This window comes from Neovison vison, chromosome 6, assembly GCF_020171115.1.
Source record: "Neovison vison isolate M4711 chromosome 6, ASM_NN_V1, whole genome shotgun sequence".
NCBI classification, from domain to species: Eukaryota; Metazoa; Chordata; class Mammalia; order Carnivora; family Mustelidae; genus Neogale; species Neogale vison.
The window spans coordinates 173,123,951-173,138,937 of NC_058096.1; the positions used below are offsets into that span (position 1 = coordinate 173,123,951).

A 14,987-nucleotide genomic window follows, 5' to 3' on the forward strand; every position below is an offset into this window, starting at 1 on the left:
TGAAATGCCCACAACTTTATGAGTAATGTACTACTATTTAGCCAGAGAAAACTCACCAAGTTAAGGATCTTGTCCAAGACTAAAAACAAGAAAACAGAAAACTAGAATCTGAATCTTGGTCTATCCAATTTTAGAATCTTCACATTTTTAATCACTATTGCTTCACATCTGACATATCCTGATTTAATATTTTTTAGCCTATAACTATATTATAATGTGACACACACTGCTGAAATATGTTAATGTTACTTCTTTTAGTTCAAAAGGATAAAACACATTTCATATTCAACAGGTTTATGATTTTAAAAGATCTAATATTTCAGACTTATAAAATCAAGTAATTTGAATTTTAAATGACAATGTTAAAGAGCAGATGACATCCTATCTAAGATACTATTTTCAGGTCTAAGAGGGAACCATTCAAGGAATGTTAATTGAACAGCTTTCTACAAGTACCAGTGCCCCAAGTGGTAGTCAGGTTTAAGTACTTGAAATCATCAGAGACAAATGGAAAATGATCTAGCATTTCAAGAGAGATCACTTTTACTAGAGAAAGGAAGTTTCTTTTTTCTTTTTTTTTAAAAAAGATTTTATTTATTTATTTGACAGACAGAGATCACAAGTAGGCAGAGAGGCAGGCAGAGAAAGGAGGAAGCAGGCTTCCAAGAGCCTGATGTGGGGCTTGATCCCAGGACCCCGAGATCATGACCTGAGCCGAAGGCAGAGGCTTAACCCACTGAGCCACCCAGGTGCCCGAGAAAGGAAGTTTCTTATCTTGAATTATAAATTAAAGCAAGAAATTCTGGTTCCTAGAAGAACCAGTCATGGAAAAGTCCATGATCTTCTTCCATGGACTAAAAATAATTATTAGTTACTGAAAAATCTAGAGGCTGACAATTTTAGTAAATTAAATGATTTTTGTGTTATAATAGAAATATTATGACAAAATAAATATTCATGATCAATCTGCCAAGCCTTACATATAGGGTCAGGAAAAGAATAGGGTGGAACAACAGCCAAACTATGGCAAGAACCTAGATGTTCATCAACAGATGAATGGATAAAGAGGTGGTATACACACACAATAAAATACTATGCAGCCATCAAAAGACATGAAATCTCGCTATTTGCAATGATGTGGATGGAACTAGAAGGTATTATGCTAAGCGAAATAAGTCAATCAGAGAAAGACAATTATCATAAGATCTCTCTGATATGAGGAATTTGAGAGGCAGGGCATGGGGTTCATGGGGGGTAAGGAGGGGAAAAAAATGAAACAAGATGGGACCTGGGAGGGAGACAAACCATAGAAGACTCTTAATCTCAGGAAACAGAGGGTTGCTGAGGGGCAGGGGGCAGGTATAGGGTGGCTGGGTTAGGGACACTGGGGGATGGTATGCGCTATGATGAATTGTGTAAGACTAATGATTCAGACCTGTACCCCTGAAACAAATAATATATTAAAAAAAAAAAAAAAAAGAACAGGGTGGAAAGACTGTAAACTGGATTTCCCTAACTACATGCAGACTTGTACATTTCACTTAGTAATACTATTTTACATAATAATAAAACAAAAAGTAATCCCTGAAAAATCTGAGATTAAGTTGAAACAAATTAACCTCACAGTGTATCAAGTTGGTGGCATGGTCACATGGAAAGGAATTCTTCCAAGTGATTTTAAAACATAATTTGACAGCATATCCTTAGAGGGATACATTCTAAGAGTATAAACAAACTCACTTTCCAGTAATCATATTGTTCAAGCATTCTAAAACTGCTGTGTGCGCAATGTGGGACAAAGCAAAGAGTAATGGCACTGGTGTTAGTGACACTGGGATTAGGGGATTGGGGAAAACTAGACTTTAAAAAAATGACGCAGTACTGAATTTCAAATAAAAGTTACCAAATACCAACAACTGGTATTTTTTAAAAGAAACAAAAGAAGAAAAAACATTTTTTAGTCCTTTTCATTGAAAAGATCTAGAAACAAGGACCAACGCAAGAGCAATGAACATTCCTAGTACCCATACTGTGGTTTCTAGGTACCATTTCCCCCAAAAGAAACCAGTGAGTTGCAGAAATGAGTAATTCCAGGTTTGGGGCAGGAAATGTACAGAATGATCCTGGAACATCCTGTCATACTAGAAGGCAAGGAACCAATCAAAAAAATAATAAGCCAGGAAACAACTGAGAATGAGAAGACAAAAGCCAAATGCGGGACAATTTGAATGTCAAAAATAATAACTGCAAGGGACTGAAACATACCAAACATATTTCAGACCACAGCACACAATAACACCTCACTAATCACCCATGGAGGCCGCTAGGTTACCAATCCATTATTTTGAACTGTTAAGAGGGGGAAAAAAAAACCCCACTGATCTTTCATTTTGCATTCAAAATGTACCATAGGATAACCAAATATACAAGAGGGAGTACTACAGAAAATAAATGAGGTAGTGATAAAATATCACCATTTTGCAACCATAAAGGAAATAATGGATCTAGGCCCATTGTTCCTAAGGTGTGGTTTGAGAACTGCTGAAGTTCCCAAGATTCTTTCAGAGGGTATGTGAAATCTTTCTCTTTTCAACTACGTTATCAGTGTGAGGCCCGTTTTTCTTCAGTCTTAACCAAAACAACTTATCACAACAAATTAAATGCAGAAGCAGCTGTGAGAAAGCAGCTGTTTTCTATTAAGTCAGCCATTGAAGAGATTTGCAAAAATGTAAAACAATGCCCCTTTCTAAAATTTTTGGAAATAGTTATTCTTCATAAAAGAAATGTCATTTATGTTAGCAGGATTTATTACAATTATTTTAAAATTAGTTGATAAAATTTTTTGTTTCAATTTCTAATCTGGTAAATCTCGATATAATCTTTGGAATCTCTTTGGGGCTTTCAATTTTTAAGAGCATAAAGTTTAAGAATGGTTGATCCAGGTGACAAGGCTTAACATCACATAGATAAGCTACTATATAACTTAAAAAAAAAAAAAGATTTATTTGATCGAGAGGGAAAGAGCAAAGAGACAGTGAGTGAGTGAGAGAGAGAGAGAGAGAGAGAGAGAGCACGCACTAGAGCAGACAGAGAATCCTCGAGCAGACTCCCCACTGAGCAGTGAGCCCAACGTGGACCTTATCCCAGCACCTTGTGATCACGACCTGAGTCAAAGGCAAAAGGCGGATGCTTAACCGACTGAGCCACCCAGGCACCCCCAAATGGGTTATTTGGATTTAAATAAAATCCAAAGGGAATCCACTTTTCTTTTCCCTCTATTTCACTGTATTTGTAATTATCAAATCTAAATATACCCACTCCCTCACCAAGAACTAAAAGGAAAAAAGTGCTCCAAGAACTGCTCATGTGGAAATAGGGGTTCAGACAGGCCAACAGATAAATCCTAGCAGAGAGGAGAATCAAAGAGCTATATAAAAGAAAACTGGGTTGCTATGTAGTCAAGAAAAGTTCCATGATCCTCTATAATTAGGGGGAGCATATAATTTATGGTCCCAAGTGGGCCATTTCTGAGAGTGAAAGAGGGGCTATTACTAATTATGTGATAGGCCTAAACCAGGACTGTCCCAGGGAAATTGAGACACACAGTCACTCTACCTATAAAAGTTCATTATTATTATTTTTTACTGTTTTCACAAAAGATATTCACCTCAGTCCTCTGATAATGATTTTCCAAAGAAACACATTCTGACTATTATAAAGGACAGAAAAACCAAAGTATTCTATAAAATTTTTTCTCCTCTTTCTTGCCTGGCACACAGTTACTTCATAAAGAGGGATGTCTATGTCTCTTCTTGTTGCTCAAGTTTATTCTACAAACTTCAAGCCATTCCTTTTCATACCAACGATTCATGATAAACTACGAAGGGAAAGTTGCACCTATTCAAGAGCTTTGCTTCTCTTAAAATACAAGTCTTCCCATGGGCCTCCACAAATGGCCGGCTAAGACTCCTACTTAGTTGATGAACAGATACCTTATTCCCAGTAACACTTCAAATCTTAGTGACCTAGCAGTTAAGTTAGGAAGAGTGAGGTAAAAACATCTGGGTCAGGTCAACCAGCCAAGACTCCAAAGTAAGAGCCTTGGGGTTGGCATTATTACCTACTTGTTTTGTTCTAAGCAGTTTGGCTACAGTAAATTCAAATCTCCATAAATGATGCTAGCCTAATTTAGAGGGATTTTTAAAAAAAAATTTTTTTTAAAGATTATATTTATTTATTTGACAGAGAGAGAAGGGGAAGCAGGCTCCCGGCTGAGCAGAGAGCCTGATATGGGGCTCGATCCCAGGACCCTGAGATCATGACCTGAGCCGAAGACAGAGGCTTTAACCCACTGAGCCACCCAGGCGCCCCTTGGGGGGGGATTTTAAAAAATATTTTATTAATTTGAGAGGAAGATAGAGATAATGAAAGAGAGAGAACATGAGAGGAGAGAGGTCACAGGGAGCAGCAAACTTCCTGCTGAGCAGGGAGCCCGATGTGGGACAATCCCAGGACTCCAGGATCATGACCTGAGCCAAAGGCAGTCGCTTAAGCAACTAAGCCACCCAGGCGACCCTGGGGGGATTTTTAGTAAACATCTGGTTTTAGTATTGCTTATATAATGAGCCACCAATAAAGTAACTACCCACTTAATCGTGAGTATTTTATGCCACTTCATAGGTTTTCAAATATTGGGTCAACTTTTTCCAATTAAAAAGTAGCCTAAATATGAATATATGTAATAATACGCATCAATTTCAGCCTCATCCTAAAATGTGCACCGATACCATGTCAACCTACCCTTATTTTGTTCTACTACTACTATTTTGTTTGACATTGAAATCCTAACTGCCATAAATAAAACTAAATATGTCTAGCAAGAACAGAAATTATTAAAAAGAGACTTCAAAAATTTGGACTTGCTTCTACATTTTCCTCAGACCTTCCTGTTATTTATTTATTGGTCATTCTACTTAATATTTTTCAGGCTACGCACACAGAGACATTTAATTTGTGTGGCCACAGTAATTTGCACCACAGAAATTGAGAAAATAAAAATGTATGCATTCATACAACAATCTAATGCAATTACATTTGGCATGCAATCAATCATACTGCCCTAAAAGCCCTTTTTTCTTTGTTCTATTTTAGGAGGTTAAAATCTTTTGTCTTTAGAACTAAAGTTTAAAAAAGTGCCCTTTAGAGTCTAACCCAAACTTTATCATAATAAACATTTTTTTTTAAGTACCGATATCCTAACTGTGTCTCTTCCCTTTCTGTCTGGTTTCTCTTATAAAACGAGTCAACTCTCAACAGCCTGCATTAATAAAGGAAAATGTAACATAAATGCATATGCAGTCTAACTGCCAACAGGTCCTTCCGCTTAAATAAAACCCTCCTTGGATACTGCGAATGCCCTAACAGTTGCTTATTAACTAGAGATCATCCTCCTTCACAGAGATGTGAGAGTACAAATTGTATGTGTTGTGGCATGCACTGAGGTTGGCAGAAAGAAACAGAATTTTCCAACATAGGCCAGAGATTTTAACAGGGCCAGAATAAAAAACCATGGAGACCAGAGGGGGAGGGGGGAAAAGGACTACAACAACCTCATACAAAATGACAAACAATGGGTGCAAATATCAAACAATGAGATCCATATGGACATATGTTAAAATTAACATGTTAACAATACAAAATATGCTAACATGATACTAGAACATCCTAACCAGATCATAATTTCTAAAGAGTTATGAAATAATCCCTTACTATACTCAGCAGTACACACAATTTATTAGATTACTGGGTTTTATTTAACTCTTCATATTTCAGGAGTGGGGAAATCTCAGCATCAGAAGACAATAAAAATGATAAAAATAAAATTTGTTTGGGGTGGTGATATAGGAAAGAGAAGGCTTGAAGAAAAATAAATTATGCAGCTTGAAGAAAGAACTGAGGGATGAAAAATTTGTATGCAAACAATTTCACCTCCACTAAGGTAAAGGGATAAACATATATAAAGTTTTAACTTTCAACCTTATTTTAGTCATAGGTCTATGTTACACAAATAAGTAATTCCCAATAAAACTGCAAACATTATCCATATAAGAGATTTCTCCCTTTCTTCAAGTTAATGAAGTGGCATCTGGTGGTAATAATGACTGTGTGAACAGCCAATGAAATTAAATATGCTTAAAAACATTTTTTTCCCTGTAAGGCTAAGAATCTGAAATGGTTTATTAAGAAACAAAGTGGAAGATATTGAAGTTATAAAATCTTTCACTACTGACTTTTAAGAACAAATTAACTTTGTACATAAATACATATAAACAAAGCCACAACCTAACTATAATAAAAAATCCTATGAGTCCATCCAATTTTCCCCCTTTGTCCTAGTTTCTTTTTTGCTGGGGAGAGCTGTTGTGAGATAATAATAGCAGGAAATAAGGTGGAGCAGCTGCACGGGAAAGATGAGGTACAGTGCTGTGTTTCACCTCGATTCTCGTCTACTGCTGGAGATCTTACTGAAAATCAGATTAGCTGTTCAGGGAACCAAAGCAGTTATCAAAACCTCTGGGATCAAAATTTGCCCCTCTCACCACTCCTCAAACTTTTTAGAGCTTCTGGCAAGATTCAGGTAATAGCAGCTCAAGGACTCAAGATGAAGAGATTTCTAGTTATTTGGGAAGAGAGGTTTATGTGTACATGTATATGTGTGTGAAAAGATGTTTACTCTAATGCTAGCAATGAGGTTCATGTAGAAAAAACGACCTGGAATGGAGGCCAGGTTTTGAGCTAGATGGCTTCATTTTCATCCCACAAATCTAGGGAAATAATCCACGTGAGCAAATTATAAAGAGAAGAAATGACTACTCTAAATTTTTATGGTAATATAAAATATAGTTCACTAAACTTCATGTTGTTGCTATTTCACTAATAAAAAAAACCTTCTAACTAATGGCAATTTTAATTAGTCACTCAGATTTTCCTTTTCAGGTCAAAACATTGTATCATTACTGCAAAAGCTATTACATACTAAAATATGATGTTGGGAGCCTGGGTGGCTCAGTCGGTTAAGTGTCTGCCTTCAGCTCAGGTCATGATTCCAGGGTCCTGGGAACAAGTCCCACCTTAGGCTCCCTGCTCAGCAAAGAGCCTGCTGCTCTCTCTGCTTGTGCTCTCTCTCTGTGTCAAATAAATAAATAAAGTCTTTAAAAAAAATGTTAAGTGGGTAACACACATCTTTCTTTTACAGAGGGAAATGACACAAAGCTTGATCAGGTTTGCTTAATATTAGAATATGCATTAAAGGGGCACCTGAGTGGCTCAATGGGTTAAGCCTCTGCTTTCAGTTCAGCTCATGATCTCAGGGTCCTAAGATGGAGCCCCGCATCAGGCTCTCTGCTCTCTGCTCTCTGAGCAGAGAGCCTGGTTCCCACTATCTCCCTGCCTGCCTCTCTGCCTACTTGTGATTTCTCTGTCAAATAAATAAAATCTTAAAAAAAAAAGTGCATTAAAGACCATTTTTTTCTAGTTATTCTGTTAAGCTAAAACATCCCTTCCTAGCTAATAGTCACAAGGTCCAAAACCATGAGCAAAAGTTACCAGTTTACTTTACCTTTGCCTGCACAGTTTGGATAGAAGGCAAAGCTTTAAGGCTAGTTTAATAACACTGCAACACAGGTGGTACCTCAATGCAAGTAACAGATGTACACTCCTGGAAAACAGTTCAAACCAATTATTTCCAAAATCGAAATTCTCTTAAAATATATTAAGCATTTAAAAAAAACCTTAGCATATAGTCCTTTATAAAAGAGGAATCTTTTTTAGTCCCAATAACTGCTAATCTAATTTATATGTGAATGCAATTCTTTTATCCGTATTGTTTTTGAAGGAACTGGCATACATGTACTGTTTGACATTTATTTTAAAAGTAACTAAAAATAGGGGCATCTGGCTGGATCAGTGGAGCATGCACTCCTGATCACAGGCTTGTGGATTCATTCGAGCCCCAGGGTTGGTGTAGCGATTTCTTAAAATCTTAAAAAATACATACATAAATAAAACTAACTAAAAATACTGTTTGGAACGCAAGTTTAACATTTTAATAAAAACTTCAAAAAGAGGGGTCAAAAAGAGGGGTGCCTGGGTGGCACAGTCATTAAGCACCTGCCTTTGGCTCAAGTCATGATCCCAGGTCCTGGGATCCAGCCCCGCATTGGGCTTCATGAGCGGCAGACAGGATGCCTGCTTCTCTCTCTCCCACTTCCCCTGCTTGCATTCCCTCTCTCGCTATGTCTCTGTCAAATAAATAAATAGAATCTTAAAAACAAAACAAAACTTCAAAAAGGGCCCATGCTTTGAAATATTTCATTGTGATTTTGCTTAGGGCCAGGTAACTGCCAAATCTCTTCCAACTCCATGATTCATATTATTCTAACAAGCTAGATGCAACCACCCCACTTTCTGCTTGGGAGCTGAGTATAAATGTACTAAACTAGGTTGTGCCTAACCTAAAAAGGGGAGAGGGCACCTTGGGAGTAATTTCCAAGGAATACTAGGTTCTCCAAGAAGTAGGGATGAGACAAATAAGGAGCCTTTCTTCAGTAAGCATTTTCTACGATGGCAATCCAACACTCATATCCTGTAGGGTGCTCTCCATATTACTGGTCTAAAACTGGAGCTAACAGGGGCACCTGGCTGGCTTGTAGGTAGAGCATATGACTCTTGATCACGAGGTTATGAGTTCAAGCTCCACACTGGGTGTAAAGATTACTTAAACAAATAAAATCTTAAAAAATAAAATAAAATTGGAGCTAACAATATGCAACTACTTCACAAAGTGAAACAAATTATTCTAGCTATTCTGGTCTAATCCCAATCTAAATAAAGACAATATATATATTGAAACGTGAAAGTTTTATGCAGGTAAAATACTCATTTCCATTTCTTAACGAGAATTCAGCAGCTGTCAGATGCTCTAGAACTGGTTTCCTCAGGAGGTGGCTTGTATTTAGGAGGGTGGAGTGCATGGGGTTTGTTTTCTTTTAACCTATAAAAAGCTTTAGTTTTTTATGGGTCCCTACCCGATATTCAGAGACATACTAAATTTGGGGTTAAGACTATATAGTTGGCACAAATTCAATGCTGGAGTGAGAACTATAAATGATTTCTTTAATTGTATGCCAAACTGAATAATCTCCCAGGGAAAAGAACCTCCTCCTCCTGCCTTTCCTACCTCTTGCCCTTCCCCCACCAACACTGCCTCCCCGCTGTGTAAAGAGCCCTTTGTCCTGCCCCGCACTTATCTAGCTGTTTGGCCATATTGACAGGCCAACTAAAAGCATAATAAGGGAGTCAGTCTGACATAAGCAGCTGGCAATTTGAAACAAAAATCTTCCTTTTCTACTCAGACCAAATCCTGCTGCAGAAGTCTCAGGCTCCTCCCATGCTTCCATCTATTTTTCAAGCAGAGCAGCAAGGAATTCGGCATTTTCCCTTGATTAGGTAGCACATCAAAAACTTGAATCCCCAGACAGAAACAAATTCTTACAAATTCTTATATTCACTACTTATTTTATGATTTATAACATAGGCCAAAGTGTATCCCCAGCTCTGGGTGTATATACATAACCAACATAGCTTAGGAAATGATTCTCACTACTTCAATTTGCCATCTAAACTCTGAAAATTCTCAGACTACAAGGAAGACAGCAAAGCACAGAAGAGAAAGCCGTCAGACCAAACCAACACTCATATACATAAAGCAAAACTCGCTAATATTCTTAGTGTTTTAACAATACGACTATACTATTCCAATATGCAAAAAATTCCTTTTCCTTGCCTTTATATCAAAGATACTTAACAAGACCCTTACATCTCTCCTTGAGGTATTCAGCAAACAAAATCAATATGATGGAAAAACTGAGTAAGACAGGATGGGATTACAAATCCTTTGCTCAGTGAAGGCTCCTATAAAGTAGGCTGAGGTTTAGCATCATTGTTTCTTTATTATCTCTCATGATTTCCTTCATAAAGTGTTAAGAGCTTTTTCTAAAGTGATGCTTTCTAACGGTTCCTCACCGATATCAATTTAGAAATGAATATACAATAGGACACTTTTCATAAGATTCTAAATGATGTAACAAAATACATATTGATAAATGAAAGAAATGGTACTCTATCTTTCATGAATTTCTCTGAATCTTTACCACAAGAGTGATCAATTGCTACAGCAAGTTAGAGGTTAAAAGTACCATTTCATCACATATTTTGGATTTTTGGCAGTAAGGAACAGTACCAATCCTTGTCTATAACAGACGCATTATATTTATTTTCTAAGGACTGCCTCAGAAAGGATTTTTTCCCAAGTAGGTTCCACACCCAGCACAGAGCCCAATACAGAGCTTGAATTCACTGACCTGAGCAGATCCAGACCTGAGGTGATATCAAACAGGAAGCTTAACTAACTGAGCCACCCAAGCACCCCTGAGAGGGTGTTTTTAATCAAATTTCAAATAACTACCAGTTGTATTACTAAATATACATTATCTTACATCTTTTACAGAGTTCAAAGTTAAGTTCTGTCTTAAAGAAATATCCCTATCAATAAGTTTTAGTTTTCAATACCTGGAAGTTTTTTTATAAATAAAATTCACCGCTTCTAAGCCTTTTAGTTTCAGATTGAGCTGACAAATCACCAGAGCTGAACCAGAAATTAGAAGAAATTTTTATTCTAGATCATAATCCAATTTTCAATAATAAGATGTATCCAATGATTGTTAACTGTGGCCTTATCTTTCATTAAGTTATTTCAACATGAAGAGGATAAGGTAAGAGTGGTTGTCTGCACATCTCCATTTTGCAATATATTACTTTCCTATCCAAAAGCAAAAAATGAGATGTCAACCCTCCACTAGAAAGGCCAGAATAAGTTCAGAAAGTATGTAAGTTCCTAGACACAAAACAGTATCAGAATATATAAAAATTTTCAAGCATACTGTTAAATAAATCCTATGAAAAGGGCCTCTATGATCTTTCAGAAAATGATTACATCAAGATCACAAAGGGTTCCAAACAACAGAAAATACAAGTGAAAAAGCAATTATTTTATAAGGTAACTTTCATGTTATGTAGTAATTTAAAACTAAAAGACATTTACATTTATATCTAAGCTATGCTAAACAGCCATTATGAGTGAAACCATCTTTATTTGATATGACATCTTTTATATGTAATACTAATAAGAGAACCACCTAAAATATTATTCATTAAAGATTCTATTTCATTAGTCTGGTTTGTATCACCGAGAGACAATGCAAGCCACATTTGTGAATGACAAAACTCATTTTTATTCTTTTTGGTTCCCTGCCACAAATGCCAGAGTCAGATTACACATTATAGATGATTGTGGGATTTAAGTACATTTACACAAAACTGAAAATATCAAAATTCTGGGGGGAAAAAGTAGGATACAAGAGTCTTGGAGGGGTGGGGGGACGAAAACACATTGACATCTGTTAGATACTATGTAAGTGGTGGTATACTTGGGTGGTGGTTTTCCTTCAAGTATTTCCATACTCAAACTGTTGTGCCTAATCAAAGATCTGCCTAATGTGCAAGAGCTGAGGGGGAAGGGGAGATCATATAAGGGGTTCAGATACTATCTTTTCAAGTATCCTGTACTCCAGACTTACTCGATTTCTGAGTCTTCCTTCTGGCCTGTCCTTTATTCAAATGGATCATGGACAAACATACATCCTTGTGATCTTACAAGACTACATCTGACACATATATAGTGAAATCAATTTTATAGGTCAAATGCCAAAAGAATAATCTAGTCGAGAGAAGTCTATACTAATACAGAAATTAAGAATATACTTCTGAGATTAATACTTAGAAATCATTCCAAAAAGAGCCGTTCTTTTTAGAGTTTACAATTCCAAATGTAGTAATATGGTTAGCAAAACATCTATTCCATAAGGTAGATGTGGCCTAACAACTTGAAAGAAGGAAGGAGGCACACAGACAACAAAATATCAAAATTAATTCAATAATTAAAGTGATGGAGGAAACATGTCAGCTGCAGAAAAAAGAACTGGTTTTTCCCATTCTGGTGCTCTGGAAGATCCTTAAATTCTTATTACTTTGGTTTTAGTATATGTGCTGCCGAAGCGAGCACGTTATTACTTTGGTTTTAAATGGATTGAAAAATTAAAACTCTAATGGAACTTTCAGACCTATCCAAGCATAAATCCTCAGGCAAAAAGTGAAAATCTGCCAAAAAAAACAAAAACAAAAACAAAAACCAAACAAGAAGAGTCTTCTAACTATGATGCATTTTCCAGATGCTAATATCCATAAATGGGTAGAAGGTTACAAATTGCTCTGATCTCCCCACCAATAAAATGCAAAACCAGCTCAGCAGTCAAAATTCCCAGGAAAGCAAGGTTTCTTCTTAGTCCTGAAGCAGCCATCGCCTAAGTGCAGCTCCCTGCAGCCAACAGCATTAATGGACGCTGCACTGCTGTCCTTCCCTGGAGACAGCAGCCAGCACTACTCAAGCTTCTCACGTAGCAACCAGAGCTCCAGAGCCAGCAGCTGCTGCTGCCTTGTATACTCACCCCTGTGATCCAACCCAAAGAACAACCTTCTCCTTACCCCACCCCCACTCCTTACACACTCTTTTTTTCTTTTTTCTGGACCAGTGCTCTATGCCAGAAAGGCTGGAATTATGTTTAAGAACCAAACAATCCTAAGGTCAACCTTTTAGTTTTAAACCAAAACCTTTTACCAAAAAAAAAAAATCAAAATTCACCAAATAAATTCCAAATACCCATTTTTAAATTAAGCCAGCAACGAAGAAATGAAGATTAAGTTTTCATCTTTAAAAAGGCCAATTTCCCAAACACTCTCTTTATAGTCAAATTTAAATTTGCAGCTAGAGACAGAGCCCTGGGTCTTATCAAAGGACATAATCCATTTTTCTAAACATGACAGTATGAGTAAACCTTGAAGACTCTAATCCCATAACGGGCCAGAATTTGGGGCTACATTAGAAAACTAATGATCCTCCTGAGAAAACTGGAAGAAATCCAGTAAAAAAAATTTCCTGTGTCCTCCAAGAGGCCCAGAAACCTCTGATTATGTGAATATTCTTGTTTCAGTCCTTGCTCATATCCACATTTCACACATCTAAAATTACCACTTACAACTTTTCTCTCAGAGTGACCTAAAATCATTAATGACATAAAATTAACCATCAAGAAATTTTCTCACAATTCACAAACATTCTCCTGAAAATCTCTAAACACTCAACTCAGCTGGATCCTCCCCAATCAAAAGTATAGCTATGCAACATCTGCTCAACAACAAAAAATGTAAATATGACCTTGATCACAAATATGTCATTTAAAAGCAAGTTGTTCAGTCAAGTCATAAAGGAAATTCCCAGAGAACCTGAGGACTCTTCAGTACTATGACCACGGAGAAAATTGGAGAAATGTACTAAAGTACAGACAAAGCCCAATGGAACCCTGAGCTCTGGGTAAGAAATGAGTTACTGGTGAACACATTGCACAAGTAACATGAGAAAGCAGAAAATGCAGGTCATACACGCACCCCTGACCCAGACCAGCAGAGCTGGCTGCAGCATCAGTATCCTCGGGAAAGACCAGTTACTGCTTCTAAGTCAGACAAGCAAAGGCGCTCTATAGAATAAATTAGCATAGAAGGGGCTTTCCCAACAGTTCAACTTTCCCTCTCGTGCGATTCACCTACTTAAAAAACCAGGGCTTTTTCTTACCACCATTCACCTTACATCCCTGGCTTCCATGCAAAGGGAAAGGGAATTCATAAAGCGTAAATTTTTCTGCTTTTAAAGACGTTCTCAAATGATCGCTCTCCACGCCCAAGGCAGGAAAAACGACACAAACTGGCTCAACTCCAGGCTCGAACCCTACAAATTCAATGAGGCTATCTCAGATACTGGGGCATACGCCACTGTATGCCCAAGAATGTGAAGTGGGGGTGGCGAAGGTAACGTCTTTAATGTGGGAAAAGAAGCAATCATCTGAGATGGGGACCCAAGAACGATACTGAAGGCGTCCAGGAACATTATGGAGGGGGGGGGATAGAGGCCTCCCCCAGATCAGAGTTGTCACAAGGCCGCGCGAAAGGGGGTTGGGGTGGGGGTTAGGGGAGAAGGGAAAAAAAGTATGCCTGTGCGTTTTTAGAGAAGGGCAGGGAGAGGCCTATCCTCAAGTAAAAGGTAAACGTGGAGTAGGCAGTTCCCAGGAAAAGGGGTGAAGAGGCGTGGGGGAGGGGAAGCGTCCTGACCCAGGAGAGGCATGAAAAGGGGAGTGGGGTCGACTAGATTACGAAGGGGGCCTCTCTCCCTGGGAAATAGGGGTGCAATGGTGTGTGGGGGGCAGCGAGGGGGATGAGAAGGGGCAGCATCCTCCTGTAAAAAGCCTGGAGAGGGCCAGGCCCACGTCCCGAAGAGCGAGCGCGGGGAGACGGAGGAGGTGACCCTTCCTCCCCCAGGGCCCAGTCGTGAGAATAGGTCTCTCTTTTCTGTCGGACCCTTACCTTGTCCCAGGCGCTGCCGGGGCCTGGGCCCGGGCTGCGGCGCACAGCACTCCCGGGAGGCAGCAGGACTCGAGTTAGGCCCAACGCGGCGCCACGGCGTTTCCTGGCCGGGAATGGCCCGTGCCCGTGAAGTGGGGGTGGGGGGCAGAAAGGCGGAGCGAGCCAAAGGCGGGGAGGGGGAAGGGCCAGGGAAGGAAGGGGGGGCGGCACTACAGTGTTGGCGGACTGGCGGGACTGGGGCTGCGTGAGTCTCTCAGCGCAGGCGGGCGGCGGCCGCCCCTCCCCCGGCGGCGGCGGCGGCGGCGGCGGCAGCTCACTCAGCCCGCTGCCCGAGCGGAAACGCCACTGACCGCACGGGGATTCCCACCGCCGGCGCCAGGGGCACCCGGGACACGCCC

The 14,987-nt window shown here is 39.0% G+C and overlaps 1 protein-coding gene across 3 annotated transcripts in view; it reads right to left on the reverse strand.

The window, feature by feature from the left end:
* The window catches only part of SETD5 (SET domain containing 5), an 83,739-nt gene extending 68,970 nt beyond the window's left edge, over nucleotides 1-14,769 (reverse strand). For 2 of the 3 annotated variants that reach the window (XM_044253086.1, XM_044253083.1), the window contains exon 1: nucleotides 14,590-14,767. The gene's annotated coding sequence lies outside the window, so the exon portion shown is untranslated. Of the gene's footprint in view, nucleotides 1-14,589 lie in introns of all 3 variants that reach the window. The other variant, XM_044253078.1, reaches the window with a different exon arrangement.
* Between the last annotated feature and the right edge of the window lie 218 nt (nucleotides 14,770-14,987).